The 8,713-nt window shown below is 39.8% G+C and overlaps 1 protein-coding gene across 1 annotated transcript in view; it reads left to right on the forward strand.

Annotated features, from left to right (window-relative positions):
* rps12 (ribosomal protein S12) overlaps positions 1 to 8,713 on the forward strand; it is a 148,603-nt gene that overhangs the window by 58,878 nt on the left and 81,012 nt on the right. The window lies entirely within an intron of this gene.

Consider the following 8,713-nt stretch of genomic DNA (forward strand, 5'->3'; position numbering starts at 1 on the left):
TTGAGTTGGTGTTTTACATAGAGATGCTTTGTCTTAATGTGCTTATTCCGCAGGTTGATGGGATTCTAGAGCCACTCTGTCCTCTGCTTAAGGCTGCAGCTCTCCTGTGGACCATAATCTAATGTAGTTTTAATGACCCGCATCTCATTTATTTGATTCATTGCACTTTTTTCAAATCTGTATTATACAAGTTGCAAGCTAAGTTCGGACTTGCGCTGTGAGCACTTTTGAAGTCGGGATTCAAAGCAGATGGGCAACTTATAGAAAATGTTTAAAATATTATGATTGAAGCACATACAGAGAAATTTATCAAACAAAATTTTTTTTTTACCAGTTTCTCATTTGGTTTGGAGACAGCTATTTTATTTTTGGTTACCTTTTTTTAATTCTATGTCCAGGAGAGCACTGCCCGTAGAATTTAAAGGTGAAGATTAATATTTGAATATGCTATGACTGTTCATCTAACTCTCTGGTTTTTATCCATGACTGCATGGCCTCCCTTTTTCATTTGAGCTGTCAGGTATTGTTCTGATTACAGGCTCCTCCTCTGAGGACTGTGTAAAGAGCTGAGCATGAAGCCTGAGGCTGTGCACAAGCTCTCTGCTTCTACCAGGAAATTTCAGTTTCACTCACAGTTGTTCGTGCACACATGACTTGGCTGAGACAACAGAAGGTTGACCAGGGACTCAATGATTTGGGGTTAAAATGACTGAACACACAAGCTCTGGAAGTAGTTCATGCACTGAGAGTAGCACAGCTAAGAATAGTGCATCCTGGTTGATGTAAGATTACATCATCTAGTTACTAATAGTTAATGCTAATGAATGCCTAGCTGTTTGAAACTGACACAAGAGGTAAAACTGTCACTTGAAAATATATTCTTTTTCACTATAATGTTGGTTATACTAATGCTCGATGAATCTGACACTTCTGTCCAGAGTGAAATAAATAAATAAAGTGAAATAAAGAGTGAAATAAAGAGAATTGTTTTTTTTTTAAAAGTTACTTAAATGCATGAACTGGAATCAGCCTTGTTTCACAAAAATACCTGAGATGACCTCAAACTCCTGGCAACTCTTTACTATTATGTTCCAGCACAGGAAGCAAAGAGTTTGCCTGTTGTTTTGATTTCCAAGGTTAGGAGTCCCACTCCAGTTCCAGCATAAATGAAGAATGAAGAGCACCAGCTCCTTGGCCAAACTACATTTGGGCCGAGCAGCTCTTGACACAATAATATCTTATGTGGCTGCCAAAAGTAAATTGGGAAAGAGCCAACGGATCCCATTGTGGTTAAAAAAAACACAAAAAAACAACAATATTTTGATGTGTTGCACGTTGCTCTATTCAATTTGTAATTACAATAGGGAGGATTTGCCTTTACCAGATCCTGTTTAAAGTGCTATGTTTTAGTGGCTCAGCCATTGGTAGAAAGTCATTTTGTTTTTGTAATCTGGAAAATGAATAAGATATACGTATTTATACACTTATCCCACAATGACTGTTTGTCACATGGATTTACCACAGGCTGCAGAAGCAGGCCAGTGCTATAAAATGCTTTAGACAATTATAAACAATGCTTTGTCGAAGCTGTCATAAAATAAGTGCTAAAAATATCAGACAAGAGTCTGCTTATAAATTTTTTTGGCCCATAATTATTACATTTATCGTTCAAATTGTTCTTCATAATCACTACTCTCACAAAATGTGTTGTTGGTGTTTATTCTTTTGTACAGTTAAAAAAATGCTTGCACTCACATTACGGTACTTAATCTACATTGAGAATAAACCAAGGAAAGAAGAGTGACTAAGCACAATGTCATGGCATTATTTTCAGCATCTCACAAAATTGGGTAAAAGGCCTGAAAGAGAAAATATAAAACACTGAAGGAAACATAGGAGCACAGAAGGTGAAAATTTGTAGGCTTTCTGACAGTGGAAAGCAACTTACTATGAGTGAAGGTAAAAGCGTAGACGTGTTTAGCTTGGGTCACAACCGGAGGAGCCATTAAAGAGACTTTCTGAAGCCTCTCTGCACTCTGCATGCAAGTTTTGATCTCAGTCTCAAGGCCTCATAAGTGCTCACAGATCTAACTGAGAGTTTTTCCTTTTGAGTCATGTTTTCACATCTTTCCACATGGCGTGACTTGACCTGGTTAAAGCTGTTCCTGTCTTGGTTGTAGTGAGTGATATTTATTTAAGCTTGTTCGAGCCAGGAGTTGCAAAAAAAAGACCTGTGTTTTATGCAGAGTTAAGTTACAGTAAACTGGGCTCAAGCGTTCTCTTCTTTGATTAATGAGCTTAAAACAAAGACAGAAAAAAGGTTGTTGTTTGTGGGGTGGTTGTTCCTTTCTGTGACTCTGGGTCAGCGCGTAGGCTCACAAGGAGAGCAACTGCCACTGAAGCCTCTCCTAATGACTTATTGACAGAATGCCACTGAGCATGCTCTGTCAAGGGTCTTCAAAGGTAAAGCTGGCATTGTTGTGTGATGTGTTGTTCAATGCGACAGGACTGTTTCCCACCAGCTCTGCCTTGCCTCACTCTGCAGAATGCAGATAGAATTAAAAAATAAAGCTGAGCAAGTTCAAGTCTGACATGTCTGAGCTGGGTGTTCTGTCATATTCCCAAATTTTAAGCTGTGCATATATTCTACCTTCGAGTGTGTCTGTAGCATTGCACACAGGCCTGTTTTTGTCCTGTTTGCTGAATACAGCTTGTGTGTCTCTTCTCAGACACAGTCCCGTTTACATCAGCACAATGTGTGTATTTATTTGTGTGTGTGTGCCTGTGTTTGTCTGGTGTGGTGTGCTTTATACTGCTGCTTATATCCCTGCTTGCTTTAGGAACGCAGCCCGACCGTGACATATTGAGCCTTTCTGAGGAGATTTCTCTCTCTTGTGTGCAGCCTTTGATGAAAGTGTGTCACAGACTTGAGAGATGCAGCCGTTTGATCTGGTCTGACGTGAATTGGGGAGGTGATCTGAGTGCAAACAGAAACAAGCATGCACATGCACACAAGCTAATTACCCATCCCCGTTCTATTTTTGGATCATGGAGTGACCCTGCCTCACAGGGAATCCATACGAAGGAACACCAATGACAAAGGTCTCTAGAATATCCTTGTTTATCAAATCAGAGGTAGAAAAACACGAGTGAAGCAATGAAACTGAGAAAGATGTTCACTAACGCTGAACACGTTGGTCATACCTTTGACAAACTGTGCACAGACTTAACCATTCATACCACCCAACCACGACCACAATAAGGTATTGACCTCTCTTAACCCTGTTCTGCTTTGTCCACAGCTTTCCACTTTTCCCAGTGATAAATTCACCTGTTAAAGAGTTGCCCTAAAAAGTCATTTGAAATTCAAATAATTAAAAAAAAAGAAAGCTCCATAGTCTCCTCTTAGTAAAACAGTTGAGAACATGGCGCCTCTCAGTCACACAAGAAGGTTATACAAGATAATTAATTCACATTGTCTTAAAATGTGAGTTGATGACATTTTAGCTTCCTGTTGTGCTCTCCCTTCATTCAAAGATTGTGAATATCAAAGCACAGTTTGTAGTCGTGAGGTACAAACCAACAAAATTACGAGATAATGTTCTAATCCCCCATATTTTTGTCTTAGTCTAAACTGGGTGATGACTGATTAATTTTTGCTCCTCAAAATTATGCAAATGTTAGGAATCAGCAGGCGGATATTTAGTCTTTCTGACATGAAATTGTCACGCGTTTATGAAGCTGTGTATTTCATGTACTGCTTTTAATTACGGTCCAATATTTGTGGAAATAAATACTCTGTCTCAGACTTGGGTAAAGTCTGCAGAAACAGGTGCACTGAACTGTAACGGATGTTTTAAAGGCAGGAATCACTTTAGTTTCTGATCAGTTTAGTAAAAGCAACTATGCTAGGGAGGAAGATCTGCCATCCAATACTTACTTACTGTTTTGGCTCAGTCTACAGAAATAACAAACTGCTGTTTTTTTTCTAAAGAAGGGGGTTAATATTATGGAAAGTCTATTTATTTGTTTATTTATATAAGCAAAAAGTTTAACTTAATGATTTTTTCTTCTCATGTAATACTTGACATGACACAATGACATTTCATCTTTAAAATAAGGAATTTGATGTAATTGGTTCTCCTTTTTGTGCTGGTGCTCCTATTTTTAAACAAACGAACAACTCTAAAAAGTATGGGATACCATAATCGCTTTTACGAGCTATCCGGTCCCTATTTAACCAAAGCAAGAGGTGTCACTAGGCACTAGGTCGAGGTTGTTTATAGTGCGTGCTGAACTCCACCAGGTCTGCCTGTTTGTGATTTCTATGGACAGAATCTTGACATAGTCGTGGAGAGAAGGGCATCTGGTTTAGGAGGGCATCTGGTTTAGGAACCTCAGGGTCTCATCTGCTTTTTGCAGATGATGGGGCTCTATTGGCTTCTTCAATCCAAGAGCTTCAGCGCACACTGGAGCGGTTTGCGCCTGAGTGTGAAACAACTAGGATGAGCTCTTCCAATTCCAGGTCATGGTTCTCAGCCTGAAAAAGGTGGAATGCTCTTTCTGAGTCGGAGAGGAGTCCCTGCCTCAGACGGAGGAGTTTAAGTATCTCGGGGTCTTGTTCGTGAGTTATGATTAATTGGAGGAAGAGATGGACAGACGGATTGGGGCTTTGTCAACAATAATGAGGGCACTGCTCCAGTCCATTGTGGTAAGGGGGAACTGAGCCAGAAGGCGAAGCTTTCAATTTACTGGTCCATCTTTCTTCCAACACTCACCTATGGTGATATTCGATATCCGGAGGGATCCGCTGCTACTCCTCATTAATAGGAGTCAGTCGAGATGGTTCGGGCATCTGGTTAGAATTCCTCCTGTTCGCCTCCCTTTGGTGGTTTTCCAGCCATGTTCAACTGGGAGGAGGCCCCAGGGCAGACCCAGAATATGCTGAAGGGATTTTATATCCCTTCTGAACTGGGAACGCCTTGGGATCCCCAAGGAGGAGCTGGAGAGTGTCGCTGGGGAGAGGGATGTCTGGGTTTCTCTCTTAACCTGTTGCCTCTGCGACCCGACCTCAGATAAGTAGAAGACATTCCATCATGGATGGGTGGTATCATACATGGCATCAAGTATGGACTATTTTCCTTGGTATTGGTATCAAGCTTGACATTATAGTGTCATGACAACCCTAGCTCAAACCCTAATCACGTAGATGCCTTGGACGTAACGACCAGCAATATTGATTTGGTGATTAATAACAAACAACTCTAATATGTATATTTCAGCCTGCATGGCCGTCTGAATGCAGGGACCTACACACTGTAGCAATTTTGGTTCAGCTGTCCACTTTAGATTATAGATCCTCATTCCCTTGTTTGAGACAATCTTTTTAGCCCACAGTGAGGAGACAAAGATGTCAAGTTGTCCTCTCTCTGTCTCCTTCTCTTTCTGTTTCTCTATCTTTGTCACTATGTGTCTGTCGCTCTGTCTCTTTTCTGTTTCATGTGCATTCATATTGACAGCCTGTTTTTCCCCACAAAGTGCTGAGTTTTCGAGAGACTGTCGCTTCCCATTTGCCATTTAATATTTCAGTGTGAGGAGTTTCTGGGAGTTGTCGCTGCAGGGTCTGCCACAGGGATTGCGCTTTGGTGATTTGATTGAAAAGCTGTGTGCCGTATAGACACTGATGTGTTAAGGTTGAAATAGCAAAAGCCTTTTTTGATCACTACTCCAACACAACATCCTGCTATCAAGAAATAGTGTTATTTAAACTACTGTTTAACATGTTTTCAGCAACGCCAAAGCCTTTTGATCTAAATCTATTTTGTATTTATAAAATGTGCTCCACGCAAAGTGAAGACAAACTGTTAGCTTGTCTAGGCTAATAATAGCTCATGAGCTGGGTGTTGCTCATTGTCTTCATTGATTCTGTCAACATACACACACACATAACCTCGTACATATGTTTGTACACTTGGTGGGCAGCATTTTCAAATGAAATGGTTTACTTTGAAAGTCTGTCTTTCAACTTTTGGCATGGACTAGATCTTGAATGACTCGGAGTGATTGGTATCAGGGACACAAGAAGTCGTGCTCAGGACATCCCGAGCTGAAACCAGAGTCTGATTGACACTTGGTGGTGGTCCTTTTTTAGAAATGTGATCTATGTGGTCCATTTGGTTTGTTTGATATTTCCTCTAATTTTTATTTAAGGAAAAATGAGTTTGGATTCTAATAAACTAATGCAGCATGCGCACTGCTTTGACATAAAACCAAACAAGCCTTTTCTGAGGTGCTTGCTAGTGTCAAAATTAGAGAAGCTCATAGACATCTTACAAATCCAGATGGATCACTTTTACCTGCGGATTAATAATGATAAATGATTTAAAGCAAGCAATTTGTGTTTCTAGATCTGATTTAGCCTCTGTGTTGCTTCTAACTGTGTGATTTAGACTTCCTCCTTGATGTTGAAGCATGAGAAGGGTTTTGCCTTCCCTCCCCGAGAGAGTGCTGGAGTAATAACAGCTGCTCAGTCCTGATTAGAGCCATCGTCCTTCCAGAGCCAAGCCCACACATCTCCGACCTACTTTCTCATCCACTCCACCTCCAGATCTTCCCCTCTCCTCTTCCCACCCATTTTCTGAAATCATGCTGCAACTAATATTTGAAACAGAAATATTTTTCTTAATTATATCCTTATACCCTTTTTTATATCCCGTTAGATGATCCACATAATTCTTAGTATGAAAATAGATTATTAAATACCAAATTATTAAATATTAATTACATTCATGTGTTCATCAGGATTCAATACAAAGTAAGTAAGTACTATATTACAATGCCAGTCCCGGCTCTAGTTTGATGAGGTTTATGTCAGTATAGAAATATTTGTTTGGAATCTGTGCGGGCTCTTTAAACATACCTAAAGATTATTGGTTCAAAAGTAATTGGACAGATACACATAAAACAAAAAACTACCATATTATATTTTCTCGGTAAAAACTCCTTTAAGGCCAATATACTAAGGGCATATATTCCCAGACGCTGCTCTCTCAACCACATTTGACTCTTTAGTCTGATCAGCAGTAATGATGATAATTACTACATTCCAGGATATTGGTTTCAGCGCAGAATCACCACCATGTGTAACTTATGAGGCTTCATACTTTGGGTCACGAGCTGTTCTACTTTTTCTCTCACAATTTTTAATCCATTCTCACTCCCGAATCATCACAGGAAGGGCTCTGCTTCAATTCAATTCAATTTCTGGAACAGTGTCTTTTTTGGACATGCAGGGATTCCCTCACTGATGACATAACACAGCGTCGGGACACGTTGGCATGGCAATTTTGAAAATGTCAGTGAAGATTTGCATGACAAAACAGATTTTATTATATATTTTAATGCCTAACCATGATGTTCTCCTGACCTTAGCAAAGTGTTATAATGCATAATGAAGTAGCATAATAGTAGAAAGAAGGAAATGGAAATGAAAATCAGCAATGTCAAGGTTCTACTGGAGGACAAGCTCAATGCTTTGGAATCACGAGCCTGCCTCCCTTCCCCCCTCCAACCTCCTTAAGTAATCTGTGTTACTTGTTTATAAGCCAGCGGTATAGAAATATGTTTCCAGTCAGCATTTATTATTGGTGTAGCCAGAGGGTTACTTACAGCTACAGACAGTCCATGTGCATTGAAAATGGATGTGAAAGGCTCCTGATCAAACATCAACATGTGATGAGCTGGGAATCAGACTTTTCAGAGTTCTTCATCATAAGACCATGATGCTGTTTGCCTTTTCACTCCTTATATGTTCATTTTTTTGCATAAACTAATGTTGAAATGACACACTGCTCCAGAGGAACATTTAAGTGTTCATTTGCCTTTGAACCTATAGGCATTTTGGGGACCATGTGTTAAAAAGGCTACTTCTCAAAAGTATTTCAGTGTCAACATAAGCCTACTTAAAGGGTAGTCTCTGTCCAAAAATACGTGGCTTGGACAGGACATGTATGAAAGCAATAAGGTCCACAATCTTAAGCTAATCTTAGGGTAGAAATGTGTTTTCTGAAACCAACATAACACTTGTACACACACACACTCATACAGAGCAGACATGTAACAGAAATGAGTCAGCAACTGCTGCCAACAGTTGACTTTGATGGAGGATCTTTGCAATGCAACAATCAACACCAAACTAGATTAGTTTTGTCGTAGTTTTGGCTTGCCTTTTGTTGTTACGACTGGACTGAGACACTCCAGATTTAATGATTATTTTAAGACTGAACACTTGTCCTCTAAAATGTGACAAAGCTGTGTACCTGTGAGAGGTGCACCTCCATGTCTGAGTATGTGATGAGAATGTCTGCTGCTGTCCTGAAAGTAACTGCAAGAAAATGATTAACAATAAAAACATTCTTAATGGGTTTTGGGATCTTTTCTCCTCACATTGTCTTTCAATGGTTCCTCTTCCATTTAACTGTTTCAGTCACATTTCAGGCTCTATTTGTATTTTGTAAAGAATAAAAGAGGTCTAAATGGAGTTTGGAAGGATGGTTTCTGATCACATTTTATTGGCACACTTTTGGGGGTATATGCTATTTTCTCTTATTTTTTCCAAAATGATGACCAGACAAACTGAAGTAGCTCTCCTGACTCAAATTACTCGAGGGTCAGGGTTAGCTGAGCAGCTTCATGACAGATGGGATGCTTTCCT

Source organism: Leuresthes tenuis, unplaced genomic scaffold, assembly GCF_036924035.1.
Source record: "Leuresthes tenuis unplaced genomic scaffold, fLeuTen1.0.hap1 SCAF_13, whole genome shotgun sequence".
NCBI lineage: Eukaryota > Metazoa > Chordata > Actinopteri > Atheriniformes > Atherinopsidae > Leuresthes > Leuresthes tenuis.